This window comes from Caretta caretta, chromosome 19, assembly GCF_965140235.1.
Source record: "Caretta caretta isolate rCarCar2 chromosome 19, rCarCar1.hap1, whole genome shotgun sequence".
NCBI classification, from domain to species: Eukaryota; Metazoa; Chordata; order Testudines; family Cheloniidae; genus Caretta; species Caretta caretta.
In genome coordinates, this window is record NC_134224.1 from 6,697,192 (window position 1) to 6,720,919 (window position 23,728).

General features: G+C 52.3%; 1 long non-coding RNA gene across 2 annotated transcripts in view; it reads right to left on the minus strand.

The window, feature by feature from the left end:
- Positions 1–23,728, minus strand: part of LOC125624896 (uncharacterized) — a 101,689-nt gene that overhangs the window by 59,945 nt on the left and 18,016 nt on the right. The window lies entirely within an intron of this gene.

Here is a 23,728-nt window from a genome sequence, read left to right on the forward strand (position 1 = left end):
GTGTGTCAAAGCAGGAGAAGCCATTGATGAGAGCTTGATGGAGGCACAGAACTGCACTGTTTGATCAAGGGCTCTCTCCATCCTCTGCCAGGTGGTAGCCCCTTCTGCTACTTCCCGTGCAGGTACAGCAGGGCAAGGTCCCTCCCAAGTGCATGAGGGAATGCTTCAGGCGAACAGCCTGGCTGTCACCCTGGCCTGGGTGCCGCAGCCCAAAGTGAGTGTAGTCTATCGGTGCGGCTACCTCTCCAGACAGTCAGCCTGTATGTATGCTACAGCATGCAACCTGGGCTTGCTGCACAGCTGCAAATTACTCCCCACTGTGCACCCCTCCAGCACTCCTGGATCCCTGCCAGTTGGGATATTGGAGAAGCATCTGCCAGCATCCCGTTTCTCCTGGGCAGGATTTGGTGTTTAACTTCAAGTCCCATGTAGGACAGACTGATGGGAAATAAGGATCTGCCTGATCAAACCCTGGTCAGAAGAACCCAAATCCTTGTGAGGGTCAAACAATTTTCATTAACTTCCCTGGTCTCCACTCCCCCTTGGCCCAGGCTCATTTGCACACCCAGCTTTCAGAAAGGGGAAGACGTGACATGATACCAGAAGAGGTTCAGCTTCCGGGAATCCTGACCGAGCCAGTATCAGAAATAGTGTGCAGGGGTCTAAGTACAGGACTGCGAGCCAGGAACTTGTGGGTTCTAATCCCAGCTCTGCCACTGACTCAGTGGCCTTGGGTAAGTCACCTCCCAGCTCTGTGCCTCAGTTTCCCATTGGGAAATTGACCCTCACCTCCCTTCTCCTCACATGGCTGTGAGGGTTAATTAGGTGAATATCAATGAAGTGCTGGGATTTCCTGCCCTGTTTCTAGACCTGAAAGCTTAGCTGTTCTGGACCTGAGATTGGGTTATAGGTTGGCCCATTACAAAAGGGGCAGGTCCACAGTGAAATCTTAGTCCCATTAATTCAACAGCAAAATTCCCCATTGACTTCAATAGGGTCAGGGTTTCAGGTCAGAACCAGGCCTCCTAGGAATGGACACTGCCTAGAGGAATGTCCTATTTTCCTGCGTGGTTCAACACAAGGGATCATTTAGCCTACAGGCTTGCTCCAGACCTCTAAGAGTCAGAGTGTGGTGGCTTTAGAACTCAGGGGCTCCTGGTTCCTAGTCCTGTGTTTAGACGATAGTGCCGTGGCTCCTGATGCAGGGGATGTGACATTGGCCAATGTCAAAGCCCTGCCCTGGGTCCACCCAGCACAGGGGAGTTTTTCAGGTCGCCTTCCCTGTCAGCTGTGACCATAATTGGGTGTCTCACAGCAAAGTGCTAACTGCTGTGTCACTTCCTCATTCAAACTGTGCAGAAAATAGGCATGAACAGGCAGTTCTTGGAGCTGCCCAGCGTGACTGCATCTTGGAAAAGCCACTTGGGGAATCCCTATTTCTCCTCTCCTGTGTCACGGGGACTCCCCCTTATTGCTGTGGTCAGCACCCACACACACTGCAAGCTGAGCACAAAAGTAGCCTTTAGCTACTGCACTGTTGACAGCAGTTGTGATCTAAAATCCCCCCCTACCTCTGGGTGCCTGTGGCCCGAGTGCCTGCCAAAGCATCAGCTACTTTGTTAGTCTCTAAGGTGCCACAAGTCCCCCTTTTCTTTTAGCTAGAGCAGTGTTTCTCAACGACTGGTCCATGGACCGGTGCCCGTCCGTGAGATCTCCCTGACTCAGTTTAGGAAGGTAGCAAGCTGGTCCCTAGTAACACAAAGGTTGAGAAACACTGAGCTGGAGCAAACACAGTTTTTGTACCTATATGGCTATGGTGTTTATGGGCATGGGTTTTTACCAGTGCCATGCCTAAGCGTGGATGCAGTGATACCCAGATAAAGATGCCTTATACCCCTGTAAAGCTTAATCCTCTTCCTGAACAGGAATAAACTATACCAGTATAAATATAAACATAACTGCATCCACACTAGGACCATTTTATCTGTTGGACCAGACCAGTGTGATTAAAGAGCTACAACTTGTAGGTGTATGCAAGGCCTTCATTAATTCAGTACAATCCCCCTGCCCTACAGTTCCTGGGGCCTGAGAGCTCCAGCTCCCCACTCATCTCCCGTCACCCCGAAGCAGCCGCTGGATCACATACAGCCGCTCAGCATTTAACCCTTCATTGCAGGTGGACTGCTCCACTTTTCAATGTATTGCAGTACTAGCATGATTTTACACCATTTAGCTTAAACCCCTTCTCAAGCATCATAAACTAAACTGAAAAAAGTCACTTTGATACTGGAATGTAAAGGGTGAGTTATACAAGTGTAATTAGATGGGTTAAATTCACACCTTAGGTTACACTGAAAAAAATTCTCCATTTTGACAGGGCCTTAGAGGGATTTAGCATCAGTCAGTGAGAAATTAACATCAGCGAAGGACTTGTCTACACAGGAAAATTAAACTAAATGTGTTAATTTAATTAGTTAGTAGTTTTTAATTAGTTTAATTTGATTAATTTAATTAGTTTAATTTGATTAGTTAGACCACATTAAACCCCTGTATGGCTAGTGGCCTGAATTTGGTTTAGCACAATTCACTGCCCAAGTAAAAGCAAAACTGAATCAAAGTCATTTTCATTCTGGATAAGAGAGTCCACACAAGGATTTAATGTGGTTTAATTAATCTGCTCTCAAGGGTAATTCAGATTGATTACCTTTTCTGCGTTTTCATTGTGGACAAGCCCTAAATCACTATTGGGCACTCTCAGACTGAAATAAGAGTATCCACATAACAGAGATGCGCTGATTTCTAGATCAGTTTAGTTAAATCAATGCAATTTTCTCACGTAGACAAGCACTGACTCAACCCCTTAGGTTCTGCAGACAGCCAAGGTTAGCGTCTACCCCAAGACCCCAGCCCTGGACTCTGAAACCACCCAACCAGGTCTTTAACTGGCTCCTGGCAGGTAGCCAGGCCTGATGACAGCCCAGACAGTAACTGAACTGTGGGCAATGAACTGGCAAATTAGAGTATCTGTCATAACCCTTTCTATTGTGGTGGCATTAGCACATGGTGCAGTAAACCCACAGCGGAGCGTGATGGGAGCAAGACACCTGTTCGGCCACCCCACAGTTCCTGCCTCCAAACCAAAGCTAGGGCAGAAATGAACAGGGAGGATGGCAGAAGCCCAGAGAGTGCCATGGGAGGCAGGTGGGTCCTTCTCAGCTGCTGTGTTCCATGCCTGGCCCTGTCTTGTTGGTCTGTCTGTCTTTCTCTCCCTAGGGGCAACATTTCTCCAGTTCCCTGAGCAAGTGCTGTGCCTCTCCCATTCCTCATGCTGTGCTTGGGGACCCTTACCCATCACACCTGACCCAGGGCTTCCTGCAACCCATATAAAGGGTGCCTCTGCCCTCCCAGGGCCCACAGCCCTCAGGGGTAACCGCACAGCTGGGGTCGCAGACTCGGTGGCCATACCAATCATTTTTCACTTTAAGAGAAAAGGAAGAGGAAGAATGAGGGTTCTGTGTCTGGGCCGGGCGTCAGCGCTGGGACAGATTCCAGAGATTACAGAAAGGAGAATTCTTCACATCTCCACACTGACCCCCGACCCGCCACCAACAAGTGTCCCCATGTCCTGGCAGCAGCCTGGCGAGTCAAGGAAACACAGGCTGCCTGTGTAGGGGGCTTGGAAAACAACTGCACTAGCTCCGTTTCCAATTTCCACTCCAATAGCAGTGTCTTTCTTCTGTTCCCTTCCTGCGTCTCCCTCACCCTGACTCTCCCTCGCATCTGCTGGGGCCGAGCTCCAGGGACGCTCCAGGGGGGCTGGAGGTGATCGCTGTGCAAGGGACTGGATGGCGGGGTGTGTCGCCAACATCCCCCACACCAGCTGGAAAGGAGGCGGTGAACAGAGCCAACCCAGAACAGCAAGCCCCAGTGACAAACCCGGTTGAGATTTCCCCTCCCACAACCAAGGGCCTCTGGTTCATGGGGCGATTACACCTCTGTCTAGGCCAGCGCAGAGGAATCCCACGAATGTGTCGAGATACCTGGAGCCCAGCCATTCTCAGGCACTACAAGCAGACAGGTTTGTTCTGGGTCATTGTGGCTACGGCGATGAACCAATGAGCAGATGCCTCTGACAGCCTTTGTGCTGTACAGGGCTGCTGGTCCCTGGGGTGCTGGCCCCAGAGAGGGGCTCAAAGACGCAGGGTGAACATGGAGGGAGAAGTCTGTCTAGGGGCTATGCAAATGGTGCAGGATCCCAGCTCCTGTCCACATTGCTTTGCCAATGAGGAAATGCAGAGCTGGGGCTGTTCGAGCTGGCCCTGAAACTGTTGTCCGGAAGAACTGGAATCTCATTCCCTTAAGGGTGGTTCAGGACAGCGGGATGGGGAGAGCAGATGTGGCACGCAGAGCTGGAAGCCTGACCTGGAGAGTCCGAATGGTCTGGCTCCAAGACATCTAGTCTGGGCCCATGAGAGAAGAGCGGCTGCCTAATGGCCTGTGATGGGATGTTAGATGGGGTGGGATCTGAGTTGCCCAGGAAAGAATTTTCTGTAGTATCTGGCTGGTGAATCTTGCCCATATGCTCAGGGTTTAGCTGATCGCCATATTTGGGGTCGGGAAGGAATTTTCCTCCAGGGCAGATTGGAAGAGACCCTGGAGGTTTTTCGCCTTCCTCTGTAGCATGGGCCACGGGTCACTTGCTGGAGGAGTCTCTGCTCCTTGAAGTCTTTAAACCACGATTTGAGGACTTCAATAGCTCAGACATAGGTGAGATTTTTCGCAGGAGTGGGTGGGTGAGATTCTGTGGCCTGCGTTGTGCAGGAGGTCAGACGAGATGATCATAATGGTCCCTTCTGACCTTAGTATCTATGAATCTACGAATCTATGCTGGGCTCTGGATCTGGTCTTCCTCAGAGTGACAATCCAGGATTCCAATTCAGGCCCATCCCTCGTATACAAATCACATGTAATACACATTTCGATACTGCTTCCCACCTCTGAGGGCTTTGGGGGGGGGCTACTGAAATGAAGGGTAGGTGAGTATCAGCCCCATTTGACAGAGGGGAACCTGAGGCATAGAGTGGCAAAGTGGCTCACCCAAGGTCACCAAGCTCCTTGAACCAGGAGTCCTGAGTCCCAGGTCTGTGCCCTAAGCACAAGACTTCCCATAGAAAGGGGTCAGGGTTAGATGCTCCTCTGGCCCTTTCGGCTGCCCCACAGAACTTGTGTTGGGCTGCTGACCCTGCAGCAGGTTGCAGCTCTGCCCTCCCCAGCCAGCCCCTTGGAGCCGGTGAAGCCCCCTTTGCTAGCAAAACTGTGATCCTTTCCCACTCGAGCCTCTGAAAGAAAAGACAAGAAAAAGGTACAGGAAACACACGTGGCGGGAGGGTGTTTTCTCCAGGCCCAGGAAGAATATCCAGAGCCATGCTGCAGGCTCCGTAGAGAGGTGAGGTCATGTCACAGTATCAGAGCTTTTGACTCTCTGCCCTTTGTTTGTTGCACAAGACACCGAGGAAAGTTGCCTGACAGGTTCTGCCAGGGACTGACATCGGGATCTCCTGGCCCTGAGAGGTATCAAAGGGAAAAGACTTCACAGTGACTGTTGGGCTGATGAGAGAGAGAGGCACCCAGAGAAGTGGATTGGGGAGGGTGATCGCAGGGCGCGCTCAACCCTGCCACGGAAGGCCTTCCGCTAGGGGCAAGTTTCTCTGGCCTGGTCTGCACTGGGGTCAAAACTGGCACAGACCCGACAAAGCTATTGTCAAACCCATTTTGCAGCCGTGATGGGTGCAAAGACTGGTCTGCACTGCAGAAATTCTGCTGGTTAGAGCTGCTGGGACGTTTGTATAAGACAAGTGGCCTGAAAACGGCTTGCTAGCTGGTTAGAACAACCAGCCTTTCCATAGGTTTAATAACCCACGTAAGCTTAACCAGTTCAGTTTGAACTGATTCAAGGGAAGCGTGGAGGGAGGCACTCTGCCATGACGTGACTAGTCCTCCTGCGGAGATCGGACAATAAATCAGTGGGGCTTCAGAAAACCTCCCAGAATGCACTGCTTCTGGCAGTCGAGCTGGGGCCTGTGGGATAGCTACCCAGAGGGCATTGCGACTGTCGCGGGCGCAGTGCAGAAAAACAATGCAGCAGAGCTAGCATGGACACATGGAATCAAGCCGTGTATGCTCAGTTACAACTGGTTCTATCCTCGAGCACTGACGAGGCCCAGGTCTTCGCATATGGAACCTAGCCCAGTGTGGTGCTGGTCCATGACAAGGGCTCTTAAGTGCTACCCCAACACAACTAAACAGGTTGGACATGTGCAAAGCTTCCCAGTGTAGGCAAGGCCCGTAGCCCATTCATTCTTAGGCCGCTCTGCTGGGACTGCCAACGAGGGTGCCAGTTAGGATGGTGGATTTTGCAAGGCGGGCACTTGCCCACTAGGAACTGGACTGAGACCAACAGCTTGTTTCACACAGGCCAAAGCATGAACAGATGGCAACAGGGTTTGGTCGCAGCCAATCCAGACTGAATTCAGGCTGGTGACTTTGACGTGAAAGAGACAGAGTTCCAGCCCCACTCCGTCCATCCCCCTGCAGACCCAGACCCTGCAAACTGAAGGACAACAGCTCCTGTGAGTGACTCTCCTTCTTCAGCCACTGCAAGAATTGGCTACATTGGTAGCTGCCTCTCACTTCCCTACAGCAGCTGACACGCTGTCTCCACTGCCTTGGACCCAGATGGACGTTCAAGGGAGTCAGCTTGGCCCATCAGTGCTGGTCCTTTCCTCAGCAGGCTCAGTGGCTCTCCAACCACCGCACACATGCTGCAGGATTTGTTGGCAGAGACTTTGGACACATTTCTCCAGCGCTGCCTTCTTTCCTTCTCTCCCTCCTCCTCCTCCTCCTGTCCTCCCCAAGACTCAACCCGTTCCCATGAAAACAAGGTTTCTGGCAGCCTCTGTCACTTGGTGTCTTGGGGACGTTTGCCTTGATATGCGAGATGAGATAAACATAAAAGACATAACTCCAATTCCCAATTCACTGTGGTCTGGGGACTTGTAAGTGGCTGGGACCCTTGTGGAAGCCCTGGGGTTGGGGCTTGGGAGGCAGAGAACTCACTTTGCTCGGCAGCAACCCAACTTAAGAACATAAAAACTTCCATGCTGGGTCAGACCAATGGTCCATCTAGCCCAGTATCCCGCCTTCCACTCAACGCTTCAGAGGAAATGAACAGAACAGGGCAATTATCAAGTGATCTATCCCCTGACATCCAGGAACAGGGCAATTATCAAGTGATCTATCCCCTGACATCCAGTCCCAACTTCTGGCAATCAGAGGTTTAGGGACACCAAGAACATGGGGTTGCATCCCTGACCATCTTGGCTAATAGCCATTTATGGACCTATCCTCCATGAACTTACCTAATTCTTTTTTGAACCCAGTTGTATTTTTGGCCTTCACAACTTCCCCTGGCAATGACTTCCACAGATTGACTGTGTGCAGAAGGATTTCCTTATGTTTGTATGAAACCTGTTGCCCATTAATTTCATTGGGTGATCCCTAGTGCTTGTGTTATGTGAAGGGGTGAATAACACAACACTCCTCTGAAAAATTTCTCCACACCCTTTACTATTTTATAGGCCTCTGCCATATCTGGCTTTAGTCATCTCTTTTCTAAGCCGAACAGTGCTAGATTTATTAATCTCTCCTTATATAGAAGCTGTTCCATAACTCCTAATTTGGCCAGTTAAGAAACAGATGGGTTGGGAAGGGAGTTCCAGGTGGCTCTCATGAACCCTGGTGGCAGCCATGACGGAGGACGGGCATTGAGGAGTATAAAGCAGACACACTGGGGAAACCTCAGGGCTCACAGCAATGGGGACGCTCCCCCTGGATGAAGAGGGGAAGGGAATCAATCCGTTTAGAAATTACAATGAGGAGACAACTGGAGATGGCCCCAAGCCCCAAAATTCAGGTGTTCAGATTGAAGGGGTTTAGTTTGAGCCTATTCTTAGTGGACACTTTACAAACATCTCTCATAAGCCAGGCCTACACCAGAGAAATTCAATTGCTCAGAGCCCACGCAATGTGACTAGAATGCTTTGTTCACACACAAAAGCATGGCAGGTGGAGAGCTGCAGATGAACAGCCCAATAACCGGTCAGAACAGATTATCTTTCAGAAGGTTTATTAACTGGTTAACACTTAATTGGGGTTCAGTCTGAGCTGTAGACCAGGCACAGACATACTGAAATCACTCAACCAGCCCTCCTCATACTGCACCAACAGCGCCTTGCAAAATCTCTCAGGATTCTAGGAGCTGAGCTGGGAATTGTGGGAGAGGTACCCAGAGAGGATCACCACTGAAATGGTTTAAGAAAGAGCTGGTGTGGACGTGAGGCAAAACTGAAACCGATTCAGCAAGGGTAGTGTGAGGGCACGGAATTGTCTATGCTTAAACCAGCCGCAGTCACAGTAGCTCAGACGAGGCCTCTCACCTTGGTGTCCATTTCAACCCGCCTGCGAGGCAGCTCAGTATCATTATCCCCAGTAGATCTATCAAAGGTATTTATCTGGCCCACATCAACATGGTAACTGAACTTCTCACATTAAAGATGGTCTGCACCATTAGACACCTCAATGCCTTTTATATCTGGCCAGAAGTGACTTGCCCAAGGTCCCCCAAGACTCCCACATCGTAGGCCAGTACCCTACCCACTGGGCAATCCTACCTCTCCTATACAGCTGGGGCATAGCAAGTTAAGTGATTTGCCCTTCAGAGCTGGGACGAGACCTCCTGGCTGCCTCTTTCCCACTTGACTTCTGTGAGCAGGATCGAGAATGGATCATCATTCAAATTAAACTGGGGCTTGCTTCCCTCTGGAGCCTTGTCAGTCATTCTTACTCCGATCATGGCCCTCCGGCCCCCCGGCTTCCTTTTTGCCACCTCCAATGCTGGAACTGCCAGCACTCCCTGGTGGGGCCAGGCCAGAGGCTTCCTGTGTGTTAACTGGGCCTTGGGACTTTCCAAACCGGCTGTCACCAGGCGCCCCGCCAGTCAGGAATAAGTGGATTAAGCCCCAATCTTGTTATCTCTCTTTACAGCCTCACCCTGGCCAGCCTGACAGGGCGGAGGGGCAGCCAGAAGGGGGTGAGCGGGAGGCTGCACACACAGCTGAGCAGGGCTTTGAAGTGGGGCAGGTGCCCCTGTGGGGCAGCCAGAGCTGGGAAGCGTCTGAAGGGCCAGTTCAATGCGCCTCTGTGGGAGACTGAAGACAATGGCCTGGCCGCCTGCTGTTCCCAGAGACATAGCACCAAGGCCTTAATGAGCTGGAGCAGTTAATTAGTCAGTGTCAATTTATGTTAATTAGCCCGAGGAGTTGAGAGGCTCCAATTCCATGTCCTCCACCACCTGGCTGGCATCAGGAAAGGCAGCAAGGTATGCAGAGGGAGGAGCAAGGTACAGGGAGCCCTGTGCAGGGAGACGGGCCAGCAGGGTGCCCGGCCGCATCAGCAGGACACCAAGCAGCAGGGCGGCTCTGCTCCTGGGCAGATACCAGGGGGATGGGCACACTATAAATGCAGGGAGATGGACAGATGCTCAGTGGCACCAGCCCCATACATGCGGGAATCATGAGTCAGGCTTCGAATAATCATCAGATTGGCTTAACACTCATGAGAGGTTTGGGGTTTGTTTTTTTTATTATTATTATTTTTGTAAATAACAACTTTTGGGCTCATGTTCTCAGCCTATTCACCTGGGTTCGTTGTTAAGCTTTTCTCTGCAACCGCAAAGGCTAGAAACTTACTTTGTTTTAAAAATGATTATTCATGAAATGGAAATTCTCCCTCCCCCACACACACCTGAATCCACGAGCTTTGAGGAAAGCCATCAAATATCACGGCGGGTTGTGATAACATCACGAGACTTGGCAACAGTGGTACTGCGACGCTAGGCACCGTCCCCCAGAAATAAGCGTATGGCGGGTGTTGTGTGGGGCAATAGAGGGGATACCTGGTTCAGTGGGGTAGGAGGGGCAGAGTCGGTCCCCTCCCAGGGCAGGGCACAAGATAAAGGGAAGGAGACACAAACATTTGCTTTGGATGACTCACTTGGTCTAATCTGAGCCTGCTGCTTTAGTGGGGATGAGTGTTAAAAACTAGACCGGAAACCACAGGGATTTCCACAAGGGCCAGGAAGAATCACCCCCTCAACCCCCCTCTTTTGTTTACCTCCCCATTTCACACCCACACACCAAGGCTCCTGTGCTCTGCATTCTCTCCGGCTAAGATCAGCGGCTATGGGCTCAGAGGTTGGAAGCCTCTCTTTAAAGGGAGAGCTGCATTTTCTCTCCCCACCCAGGGCTGTGGGGGGGGGGGGGATGCATGCAGAAGATGACACTTGGGTGCATAGTGGCTCATGTTTTCTGATGGACTGTGGCTCACATCTGCAGTCATGCCATGCAGAGTACTGAAAATGGTACTTTCAAACATCCGCTTCTGGCTGGGTTGGTGGTGGTTGTTTTTTTTTAATCCCAGCACTTACAATCATAAAAATGAGATGGAGCTTGATTTAATACAACTCAACAGAGCAATAAATAATGCCAATAACCATAATTAATGGCTGCTATTTACTTTATAGACTGTAGCACCTAGCAGCCAAAGATTTCAGCCCTTAAAACGGGCAATGTGAATGCAAAAGCTAGGCCATTTCTAATAGCTAGTGCAAAACAGCATTAGTTACCACCTCACCCTGCCAATGTTTGTGGTTTCACACTCAGATGTTCCTGTTTTTTCTAAATGTTTCTCTCTCTCCCCTTTTGCTGTGTGCAAACTCACAGAACATTTCTGACTGTACCTATGGTGCTATTAAATCTACAAAGGAAACAGAGTACAGGGGAGGAAAGAACCAGTTTTTGCCAGTAAGAATGGGCAGGAGTGTGCTGTTTAAGTTGACGGTGTCGCTTTATAACTATTTACTGTTTACAAGGCTTACTTCACGCACTGCTGAAATGCAGCACTTCCGGGGATCCACCTCAGCAGCTGTTTTAACAGCTCAGAGCAAAACTGCTCAGCAATCCGAGGATGAAAGCAGGGAAACCATCAAAATACAGTCAGAGCCCTTGCGAAAGCCGTGAAGCCTCAAAGTGAAAGCATAGCGCCAGGCCTGGGACTTGAGAGCTGGCTGAGTGATTTCACTTGTCCCACGTGTAAACAGGGGTGGCAGCTCCTGCAGGGAGGGGTGTGCATGCGGGGGGGGGGGGGAAGTGTGGGGAGAGGAGGAGTTGGGTTGTGGGGGAGGTTTACATTACTCTCAGTGTCCGCTCAGCACTTTAAAGATGTTAGGTGCTCAAGTCCTGCTGCAAACACAATCGACAGGAGTCACGCGCCACCGCCCACCACCGGAGAGCCACGTTTTCAAACTGACCCGCACTCTTTTTTTAAAAAAAGAAAAGGAGGACTTGTGGCACCTTAGAGACTAACCAATTTATTTGAGCATGAGCTTTCGTGAGCTACAGCTCACTTCATCAGATGTTTACCGTGGAAACATCTGATGAAGTGAGCTGTAGCTCACGAAAGCTCATGCTCAAATAAATTGGTTAGTCTCTAAGGTGCCACAAGTCCTCCTTTTCTTTTTGCGAATACAGACTAACACGGCTGTTCCTCTGAACTCTTTTTTTATTTAATTCAGACACACACCGCGTTGCTTTCTGTTCTTTTAAATAAAGGCTTCGATTGTTTTAACTAACAAATCTATTTCCCCTCCTCCTCCCCCCCACAGTGTGTCACCAACAAAACAATCTGCTCCCTGTGAAAAGATTTAGACAACATTGTTGTAAGAGAATAAACCCTAAGGCGGAGAGTACTGTGGGCCGCAGGGGGACTTGTGACTAACCATTCGAGGCTCAGTTTGTATCACATGGGGTTTTTTTTTAATAAAACATCCACGTAGCCTTTGACATCCTGCAGCTTTTCCAGACTCTCTTTGGCTCCAGTTGAAGGCCCGTCCCTCTTTTTTTGGTTTGCTGTATATTATTAGTTCAGCCAGAAGCTGATAGAAATCCTGGGATGGCAGGCAGAGCCCACCCTACCCCACGTGAGAGAGGCCCAGAGCCCAGGTCTTAACTGATTACTGGGGACACAGAATGTAAACACGGATGGGGAAGCAGGTCCGGTCCAAGAGGGGGCCATCGAGCAGAGAACCTTGGACTACACCCACTGCCCTGAGGAGGAGTCCAAGAAGTCAGTGGATGGTGCCCAGAGCAATTCTGCTCGGCTACGTCCATGGATGAGGGACTGAAGAAAGGTGCTGCAGCCACAGAGAATTTCCACCTCATCCAGCCTCCTCCTCCCGGATGGATGGAAGGCCGCCCGGGCCCGTGCCAGGAGAAGGGTGATGCGGAGAACCAGGGCAGCCCTGGAGCCGGTGTATAGGTACAGCAAAGGGCAACCGCAATACAAGCTTCCCCCACCGGTGGCTCAACCCTGGCCTGGAGGAACCAACCCAGGAGAGTGGATTCACAGCTCCTAAAGCCAGAAGGGAGTGACCATCTCGGCTGACCTCCTGCATAACACAGGCCACGGGACTTCCCGAAATAATCCCTGTGTGAACTAGAGACTGTCTTTTGGAAAGACACCCCATCTTGATCCAGTCCCCATGGCCCTTTCTGTCTTTGGCTTCTCTTAAGAGCCTGGCAACAAGGGATCTGATCAGCGCTGACTGAAGGGAGCGGGTTTATTTGTCACGCGGAACTGGACCAAGATCCAGCCAACTCATTTCATAGGGGAAGAGCTTAGTCACGATAGTGGCATTGAAATCCACACCACAGGCTTGAACACACATGGAAAAGCACAGGCCCATAGACTTGCATGCACACATGGATCACGTACTCACACGCTTGTACACAGTTTCTCACCGGTATGCACTTATCACACAAGATAAGGTACGTCGACACTACTCTAGCTAGCTCAGGTATGAATAGCCACGAAGCTGCCCCCACACAGGATTCGGCAGGGGCTAGCCACCCAAATAATTACCCAGGGGTCCGGGTGGGATGGTACAGCCCGCTCTGCTGCAGCTTCACGGCTACTGGAGACGTAAATTTGCTTGTGATTGTCCGTGTGAGCTGCAAACACACCCGGTGCCCGCACTGTAAACCTACCCTTGTCCCTTAGGCATGAGACCTACCCCCTCATGGGATCTCCGAGCCCCAGTTCCAGCCCCAGCCCGAACGTTTACACTGTTATTTTTAGCCCCGCCGCCCAAGCCCGAATCCACTGAGCCAGGTGCTGAGCCTGGCAGCCTTGCTGTGTGGACCGTCACATGCCCTGTGACACACATGTTAACAGAAGAGACACTTCAGACACTGAAACACTCGGCAATCCCTGCAGGACAGATAAACAGGGGAGACAGTTGGAGCATTGGCCTTTCATCCTGTCTCCACACCTAGGGCGAAACTGAAGGGAGGGGTTTGTTTTACCCCGCTGCAGATGATCCGTGTGGGGGGAGGGTTATTCTCCTCCCCCACCCCACCCCCGAATGGGGGGACGGAAATCTCTCTTTAGGATGGGAGCTAATTGGGATCTGTATGGAGCTGCCATGCTCACAACCTCAGCGTGTCACACCCATTGTTACAAGGAGACGTCCTCCTGCCGAGACCATGTCAGGCACCACGGTGAGAGGCCCCGCTCAAAATCCTCCGTGGAAAAGAACCGTTTCCATCGCCACCCCAGGACACAGAAGCACCCCCACGCCATGTCACAACGGGGCAATGCCACAGCACCACGACCTCACAATGCAATGGGGCAGAGAAGCACGGCACGGTGCCACGCCCACCTCAAGGCAATCTTGCACCAGCTCACTGTTGCCTACGCCATAATCTGTCATCGTGAAGCTTCCGTTGACCCACATGCCCACTGCATGCCAGCTGAGCCCCTGGATGCCTGGCAACTCACGGGAGGAAGGCTCGCCTCCGGCTGCCATCCTGACCCCAAAATCCTGGAGACTTTGAGAAGCCAAAACTCATCTCACTCTAAACTTTGGCTATCATTTGAAGAGCTCGGGTGGAGGAACAAAGCTAACCTGGCTGAGTGACAGCGGCAAGCATCAGGCACTGCTCCAGCAAGCACAAGCATCTAAATATAGTGCCTATCTCTTTAACACTCCAGATGAGGTGTTACATCGACTTCTTTGGACTCAGTCAGAAATGCAAATAAAACTGAAATTAAACCAGCAGGAAGAGAGAGAGAGAGAAAAATGCGTTAACTCCTTAGTGGCTGGGGCCTGTGCTGCCTAGAGGTGCTGCCCACCCCGAGGGCGAGAGTCAGGGGGCAGGCATGTGTCATGGAGTGTTAGCCCACCAGTCAGTGACATACAGCACAGGGAAAATCCCCCCCATCATCCTTCCCACTATGGTTCTGCTCTGCAGGGGTACAGAGCAACCAACACAGGAGAACCAAACCTCTGTACAGCTCCCTGCACCCGAGTCTGGAGGGGTGGCTGGGGGGATGAGAGCCCTACTAAGTCTCCCCAGCCAGGCCACCCCTCTTAGATGGGGAGGATGATGTTCCACAGCATGGGGAGGGATTCTGGCCTCCCCTGCCACCCAAAGAGAACCCACTGCTCCCTTTTCCCCAGGGTTGTGAGCTGGGCACAGGATTTAACCCTACAAATGATGGGTTCCCCCGGACCCCTGGTCTGGGATCCAGAACCTCCTGCAAATCCGTCACCTTCCTTTGGCCAGTCAGCTGACGGCCCCCCAAATCTACAGCTTCTGGCCATGCATTTTCCCCCAGTGACACCACAAGAACCTGATCAGCTCCAGCAGCTGCTCTGGACGTGTCCCTGTTGTTCTCAGCAGGTGCGGCCTGACATTTCCCAGCTACCCACTGCTCTCAGCACCCCTGCCAAGCACCCCAGAGAGGATGGGGGAAAGCAGCACAAGAGAGCCTGGCCCTGCCATTGCTCAGGCTTTGTCTACCCTAAAAGGGTTTGCCAATGGAGCTAGATCAATAGAGATCTGCTGGCAAACCCACCGGGTGGAGACGCAGCTTCTACTAGCAGAGGAGCTCGTGAGCTGGTGTCGCTTATACCAGCTCCTCCAACAGAGTAAGTCCTTTTTTGCATCTGCGCTAGGCCTTTTGCCAGCAAAGCGATGCCAGTTGCAGCTCTTCACATTCCTAGCCAACATAGCTCTATGCCAGTCAAACTGTTGTGTGTAGACCAGGCCTCTGCAGGATCAGGGAGGCTGCACACCAGCTTCCCAAGAGCCCCGCAGCAGGGCACAGAGAGATGGAGCAAGAAGGAAAAGCTGCGTGAATTACCACCAGGCGCGAAAACACAGCAGAGTGTTATCCCAGCCTCAGCCATCTACCTAGGCAGGGTGCGCCCTGGGGGGTTGGGGAGCCAGCCAGTGAGGGTGAAATCAGGATCAGAGCAGAGGTGAAGGGCCCAACTGATTGTTGCCAGCTAAGGGTAGGCTGGGCTCAAGGAGTTGGGAGGAAGAGTGCATGGCGGGGGGGGTGTCTCAAAAGCCAGGGGGGAAGCACTTGGGCCCCCATTAGCTCTTACCACACTGTAGCCAATGGAACCTCTTTGACAGCACGTTCCTGGCTGTGCTGGTGAATTAAAGAGACATCAGCTGGAGGGAAACCAACCCCCTGACAGTGCATCTGACCTTTCCAGGTTCTAAATGCTCCTAAAGAGAGGGGCTGAGGAGGGGACCCTTAGCATGGCTCTGCCCGGCTGGCACAGCTTCCTTTGTGCCCCACGGGCAGCTACGACCGGGATGGGGAGACAGTGCCTGTGACAAGAGCTTGAGAAAGATTAAAGGCAAGGAGGGAGCACAAGTGGGGAGGTGGGGGGAGAGTGGAGCAGACAAGGCCTGCACGGCTGGCATTCAGAGCCCTGATGGGGGCAGGGGAAGCCTCTCCCTCTGGAGTGCGGCGCAATGGCACAGTGCCGGAGCTTAATTAGACAGGATCCATCACAGCGATCAGGCCTCTGGGCACTGTCAGTCTGTGCTGGCCTGACCCAGTGCAATGGTGTTTAGCTGCCAAGCTCACATCTTCCCCAAAACCAGCCTCCCCCGTCGACCTGATCCCGCAGCCCCCCAAGTCAGCCCAGAAGACGAGCTGATTCCCCCTGGGCCCCGCTGCAGGGATTTTTCCGTAGCAGTTTGGGGAAGAGAGTGCTGGGAATGGTGACCGCCGGGTCCAGCGTAGGAGTGCTGGGAAGCGGAGAGAGAAATAAGGTCAGCGCTGCAAGCTTGGCAGCCGCAGGCTGGCTGTCTGCGAGGGCAGCCACGCCACGCTGGCCATGGGGAGAGGGGAGCAGAATAACCATACTGCAGAGACAGCAGCATGTTCACTGCATGGACCTGCTGCCTCCCTGCTTTGCCCTCCTGCAGACCCCTCCCCCCGGTCTCTGGGTGACCCGTGCGGTGCTGGCTACCAGCATAGGCTACCCTTACGTGCTTCATTTGTGGATACCTTTGAAAACCAGACAAGCCCAAAGCAAACGAAATCCTGGGTACAGACACCTCCTGGGCTTTGGGAACGCCACAGCCGTCCTCTGCAGCTGGCTCCTTTCGCTACAAAACTTCAGCTTCCTCTCTGGAGCGTGGGAGTGTGTTTGAGGATCCATGAGCCAGGCTCTGTGCTGGGAACCCCAGGAGCATCGGCATGGGGCCAGCAGTTGGCAAGGGGCCTGTCCCTGGTACTGTCTGGGATTCTGGGCCGCGATGGAGGCCTGCTCCAGACCAGCTGGAGCACAAAGCACTTCAGTTACTCCCCCTTCCACCCTAACCTGGCCCATGGCCACACCCATGGCACAGCCTTCCACAGAGGCAGCATAGGTAGGATGGCCCTGTACCACCCCTGCACTGGGGGTTTCCCCGAGGCTGTTAACCAGGGCTTTGGGGAACAGCAGCAGTGCCCAGAATCAGGCCCCATGTGTTAGAGTGGGTCTGTGGATCTGAAGGAGTCTGAGAGTCAGTGCAGAGGGGTGGGGTGTGTGTGTGTGTGTGTGTGTGTGTGTGAAGGAGAATGCTACTTTGAACGTGTGGCTGTGTGTGGGGGGTGTTAGGGAGAACAGTGTGTGTGTGTGTTAGAGAGAACATGACTGGAGCATGTGGCTGTGAGTGAGTGAGAGAGGAGAGGGAGAACATGATCGTGTGTGTGTGTGTGTGTGTGTGTGTGTGTGTGTGTGTGTGTGTGTGACAGTGAGAGTGAGAGTGAGAGTGAGAGGAGTCCCCATAGGCTGGAGACTGCATTTTGTGCATTTTTAAGAAGAACAAGGTTAGTGGGTCACTTGAGCGCCGGAGGCTTTTTCACCAGCTGAGCTGCTTCGCTGCCAAACCCATCAGCGCTGACAGCTCCCTCGGCAGGAGCAAGCGCACACTAGACTGGAGCAGGGATGAGGGAAGGGGGTGGGCAGCGCACCCAGCACAGGACCCAGGGGGGCCGGCCCAGCAGAGACTGAAAGGCCGTAACACCTGGACCCAGCACGGCAGAGCTACACAGGGCTCTAAGCAAACAGCCAGTCTGACCTGAGCCGGTCCCATCCCTCGCGCCCTGGCAGCCAATGTCCATGTTTCCCTGGCTGGAGACTGTCCTTCCATTCTTCTCCTCACAGTTTGCTGTGCTCTGTGTAATGCTTTGGAGGCAGGTTCTCCCTCTTCTAAGGAACATGACTCTCATGCAAAGTAGTCTGCCACTGAAATGGACTGACTTCCCCCCCACTCCAGCCACGGTGAGCCCTTCTTCCAGCAGAAGAATGATCAAGAGGAAGCAAGGCACGTGCCTTAGAGACTGGAGGATGAAGCGGAGAGAGAAGCCAGCAGCAGGGCTGGGGCTGCTTCTGAGCCCTCAGCAACTTACAGAGGGCTCAGAAGTGGGAGCTCGGGCTCTAGGAACCATTCAAAATGGCTAGAAGCTGCCCAGACAGACCAAGGCTGGGAAAGCACCTGGGGGCTGACAGAGAGAATGGCTGGGAGGAGTGGAAGCTCTGCCTCAGGAGATGAAGGGGAGAGACAGCCAGAAGGCACCCAGTTTGTGGGCACTTTGCAAATAGCCAGCTACACCCGGAGAGGTCCCCGCCCAAGCTAGATGCTGCCAGCCATGGAGAGCCATCAGCTCCCACTGAAGTCAGCAGGGCGGAGGGTGCTCAGCGCTACACAGGGAATGGGCTCTCCCCGAGCTTAGTCCTTAGCAAGTGCTCCCGCCCCAGAGCCATCAGGGAGCTGCTGTCCCAGGGCAATGCATGCCCAGGCAGCCTTGGCAGCCCCAGGTGGGGTGGAGGCCAATGGAACAGATGAAAGGGAGCCGCTGGTTACAAGTTAACTAGCAGACAATGGGGCGTTGGGATGGCAATCCATGTGCAGGAACACATGAGCAGACAGGCCGCAGTTTTACAGCCCGGCCCAACCCAGGTGAAAGGGAACAAACAGTATGAACATGACAGGTTTCAGAGGAACAGCCGTGTTAGTCTGTATTCGCAAAAAGAAAAGGAGTACTTGTGGCACCTTAGAGACTAACCAATTTATTTGAGCATGAGCTTTCGTGAGCTACAGCTCAAATAAATTGGTTAGTCTCTAAGGTGCCACAAGTACTCCTTTTCTTTTAGTATGAACATGAAGTCAATTGGCCCCGGAGCATATCGCCCTCCCCTCCTCCTCCATCCCCAGCTCCCACCCTGCAGAGCAACTCCTATTCTGCTCCCTTTGGAGCAGGGAAGATTGGGAACCTCGCCACCCCGACACTGCCCCTTCCCCGATTTCTTCTCTGCCTCTTTCCCCCGCATTCTTTCACCCTTCTCACAACCAGCATGTGCCGCCTGCCTTTTCTGTGTGTTTGTCCGTGGGCACAGTACGTGCAGGGGACAGTACATGTGCAAAGGGAGCGCAGATGCCTCTGTGCAGATGCATGTGTGGAAGTAGAGGTGGTCACGTCTAGGCCTGTGTGCGCGCACATGCTGGTGTATGCATATGCATTTGGGCCTACCCCTGGGTCTGGGCACATATGTACAGGCATATGTGGATAGTATGTGTGCACCCAACTCTGTCGATATATGTGTATGCATCCATGAGCATAGCATGTGCGTGTGATTTGCAAGGGTTGCTGCATGGAAGCATGCGTGGGCAGTGTGTGCTGTAGGTTTGTCAATGGCTTCTCTCTCATGGCTGAAATATGGGAAAATAACTGGATACTAAACGTTCAGGCTAAACCTTAAGGCTAAATCTGCAAGCGTCTAGCCAGTGCCTAGCCCAGTCAGCATGGCTTGTACTCTCAACACCACCCTGCCCTGCTTCTACTGTATTTCCTGCTGTAAATCCCCACTCACATTCCCAGGCATATCTCTAAGCTCCCATCTAGGCCTGGTGGTGAAGGGGAGGGAGGTGCTATTGTCCTGCTGGCAAACAGATGAGCCAGCTGATAGGCACAGGAATAGACGGGCTAACTCACCATTCACTCTCTCTCTTTCTCTCCCCCCCCCCCTCCTTTTGGCATCCTGGAGTCTGAACAGCTGTTTCCATGGTTACGGACATGCAAGTCTTGGCGAAGATGCATCTGTCACTGAAGTTTGCACAGTGGATGGGGGGGACGGAGTGGAGGGGGGCAGAAATTGGCAAACTATAAAGCTGCCGTGGTTTTGGTTCATAGACAGAAGCTAGCCCGAGGCTTCCTTAGTGGCTAGGACAGGAAACAGGGGACAGGTAAAGTCAGCATGTCCCCACCAGGGAACTAGAGAGCAGATCTTACCAGGTCATGAGGACATGGATGCCCTTGATACTGTCAGCCCCATGGATTGTGTTTACCCCTAGAATTTCTCACCGTAGCTACTGCCTGGTTAGTTCCACTGGCAGGAGCAGTGGTGGGCATTCTAGTATAGACAAGTCTCTGGGCAGAGGCTAGCACGGGAAGCACCATGTCCGTCTAACTCTGCTCTGAGCAGGACACATGACATGGTGGCTAAATGGAGGGCAGCCACCTTGAACCTGAGGCTTCCACCAGTGGAGCTGAATGGCCAAAGTTTAGTAAAAATTCCCTGGTGGATACAAGGCCTTGGACTGGCCCATCAGTGTGAACATCGCACAAGAGCCAAGATGCACTCTGGACCCGTTAATCAGCATACAGTGCCACAGCTACCCTCAGTCCTTCCTGACTAGTCTCTTACTGGACATCTACATGGGGACACAAAAACCGTGGCTGGCCTGGCTCAGCTGACTTGGGCTCACGGGACTTGGACTCCAGGGCTGAAAAACTGCTGTTTTGACCTTCGGGCTCAGGCTCGTGCCTGAGCGCTGGGAGGGACCTTGTGGGGATGGAGGGTGCAAATGTCTACATAGACATTTTTCACCCCACAGCCTGAGCCCCACGAGCCCAAGTCAGCTGACACGGGTCAGTCGTGACTGTGCCACGGGTCTTTTATCCCTGTGTAGATGTATCCAAAGTCTCTTCTTTCCCACAGGGTTGGGAAAGCAGGAACCTATGGGAACTGCGGCAAGATCTCCAATGATTTTCCCTCTTAAATTGGTAGAATTTCTGAGCTGGGAATGTTTGATTTCTGTCCTGTTCAGATACACTCTCCCCATATCAAAAAGAAAAGGAGTACTTGTGGCACCTTAGAGACTAACAAATTTATCTGAGCATAAGCTTTCGTGAGCTACAGCTCACTTCATCGGATGCATTCAGTGGAAAATACAGTGGGGAGATTTATATACGTAGAGAACATGAAACAATGGGTGTTACCAGACACACATACCAGATCTTCTTATAAACCCAGGGAAGCCATGCCCAAATACTTTAGGTTGTAAGGGAACGCCTTTCACTGCTTCTAGACCAAAACTGAATCCTTTGCTGAGTTTGTGACCAGGCTGCATTCACAGATGGCTCAGCCTGGTTAGGGAACAATGAAGTCTCATCTACGCTACAGGCTGGAACCATGTTGTAACCGGGTCAATTGTTACTGTCCTGCAGTGGGGCCCATTGAAATCCCACAGAATCCTGAGATCCACACAGTGTAAAAACAAATAGGACCCTCCTACCGAAGGGAAGCATCAGCCATCCCAATCGTTTGAATAATCAAAAGAGGCTGATGTAATAGCCAGCTCTTTGCAGATTCAAAGCACAGAACCTCCTCCTAGCCAAGGTCCTTTCAAACCCTGGACAAGGCTTTTTGGAGAATCGGGAATGAAATGGATAATGACATTAGCATTTTAATGGCAATAATTAGATGGTACACTTAGCGCCCTGGGGGGAGGGGGAATCAATTGCACTGGGGAGACAGCCTCAAGGGCTGTATTGTCTTTAAAATGAAATCTTAGGTCCTGACTGGAGGAGAAAAGTCGCACCAGTTTAAATCAGTTTTTAAGTGATCTAGTTAAATCATCGTACCTCCCCAATGGAAAAACCATTTTAACTCTCCCTTAAATTGGGTTAGATCGAATTAAGCTAACACTATTTAAAGCCAAGGTTAAACTGGTTTAGGTGCGTCTACATTGGTTTAACCGGATCAACGAAAAAAACTGATTTAGTTAATCTGGAGCTGCTTTCCCAGCATAAGTGAGGTCTGTAACAGCAACTGAAAATCTACAAAAGAGGGCCCAGACGCCTCCAAGCTGTGGGTTTTCTGCATCTGCAGATCTATACTGTCCCTAGTTAAAGTTTCCCAGTGTTGCTAGCCCTGGGACAGCTCCAGCAAATGTTCATGATGCTGGGAGCATTGCTGTTTGAACACTGTTGCCTAATCCTGCTCAGAGCAGGGCAGCACCACACCACTGGTGCCTTCTTTAAACTAGCCCCTTCACTACTGCGATGTGGAAGAGGGAGAGAAGAAAAGGTAGTGTTGGCAAGGCTCCCCATGTCCTCCTGACTAAGATCTAGAGCCAGACAGATTGATACTTAAAACGTGGAAGGCGCTAGGTGTGGCTGGGGCCATGTGCAGTGCTGAGGCAGGAGAGATGTCTCTGGAAAAGCACACTCAGAAGTGGGTCTTGCACCTGCTATAGGGAGGTACGTCCTAGCCATCAGCCAGCATGCCAGGGAGGTGGCACTGGTCACAACTCTGCCCCCCCTTTAAGTGTATCACCTCTGACCATGACACCGAACCCCCACCCACCCACCTATCTCTTGTTCAAGGCACACAAGCACTGGGATTGTGACTGCCTGGCCACGGGGCTCTCTTGGCACATCCCTGAGGAAGCAGCCAGAATCTGGGCCCAAGTGTCGTGTCAGGGGAGCGCTATCTTGCCCTTGCCTGAGCCAAAGGACCCCTGCATCCCCCACTGGGCTCCTGCCCGGGACAAGTTCAGCATTGACATTTCAAACCAGTTTATCCAAAGCTGTCCCAGCCCAAACAAGATAGGTTTGGCAGGGCGCAGGGTCCGAGCCCAGGGGCCTCCCCCTCTGCAGGCATGTCTTTCAGAGCCCAGTGCCCCCTCCAAAAGGGGACCTGTCCATCCCCTACATGAACTGGGGGTACCCCATAGAGCCAGGGCTAGAGGCACCAAGCACGGCCAGCCTTAGTGGCATAGGACGCTCACCGGTTCCCTTCCAGCCCTGCCTTTCACTCGGGGGTGCTGGAAGCTCTACTGTGCCAAGTGAACCTAGGGGAAAATTCCCTGCTAAGAGACAGCTCCCTGGTGAACAGAGACCCAATGACCCCCCCACACCCCACCCCATGGCCTCTGTGCTCCTGAAGGTCAGGAGCCAGGTGGCGGAGTCTGGAAACCTTGAGCTGCCCTTTCCCTTTCCAACACCCCGCGGAGGCACACAAGGAGGGCAGCGCACAGGTCACAGGGTCCCCGGGGGCTTCTCCACGCAGCCTCAGTCTGCAGCAGGCAGGCAGAGAGGGAGGGAGGACTTAAGGCCCGGATTGGGGGGTGGGAGAGAGAGATGGGTCCCCCATGGTACAAGCTAAGGACGTGTGTGCTCAGGCCTCGTTTCCATGGAGACCCGCACAACGGTCACATTAGGCTCAGATTCGTTTTAAAAAGGAAATGCTTTTGTAGCCCCGATTTGTCCCTAATCACAGGCTGCTTCTTGGCTCTTTGGGGGCGAAAGGGGTTGATGATGGTAACAAAAGGGCTGCCGCCCTGTGTCGTATGCATGTGGTGTGGCTGGGAGGGGGGTGTGAGTGTGCGTGGTGTACACAGCGTGTGTTTGCTGCACGTGTGTGTGTGCAGGTGATCTAAATACCCGAAGGTAATGCCTAGTTACCAATGCCCTGAAGGGGCGTGGGGGTGCGAGGTGCACATCATGTCCCATGTATTCGCTTGTGGGGGGTACAGTGTATATGTCTGTGTATTCTGAATGATGGGTTAGATTGTACACATACACATAAATTGTTTGTACGTGTGTCTGTGTGAGAATGTTTGTTCAAGGTTTGTGTATTTATGTGCACCAGTGTATGCATGTTAGTCTCTGTGTCTGTGCATACAATACCTTTGCACATGCCTATGCGTTTAAGTAGCCCAGCATGCATCTATTGTATGGGCCTGTGTTATGTGTGTCTTGTGCATGTCTGTGTGCTTGCATGCACGTGTATGTAGATGTGTGCCCATGCATGTTACTGTGCGGCGTAGCCGTGTCCCTGTGTGTGTCTGAGGTGGGGAGGGGCAGCTCTGTCTGTATGTAGCTATGCTCTGTCGCATATGGAAATGGTTCCTGTCCAAGTCCAAACGCTTGTGGCTAAGAAACAACCCAAGGGAGCTGGTTCCTGATCTGGAGC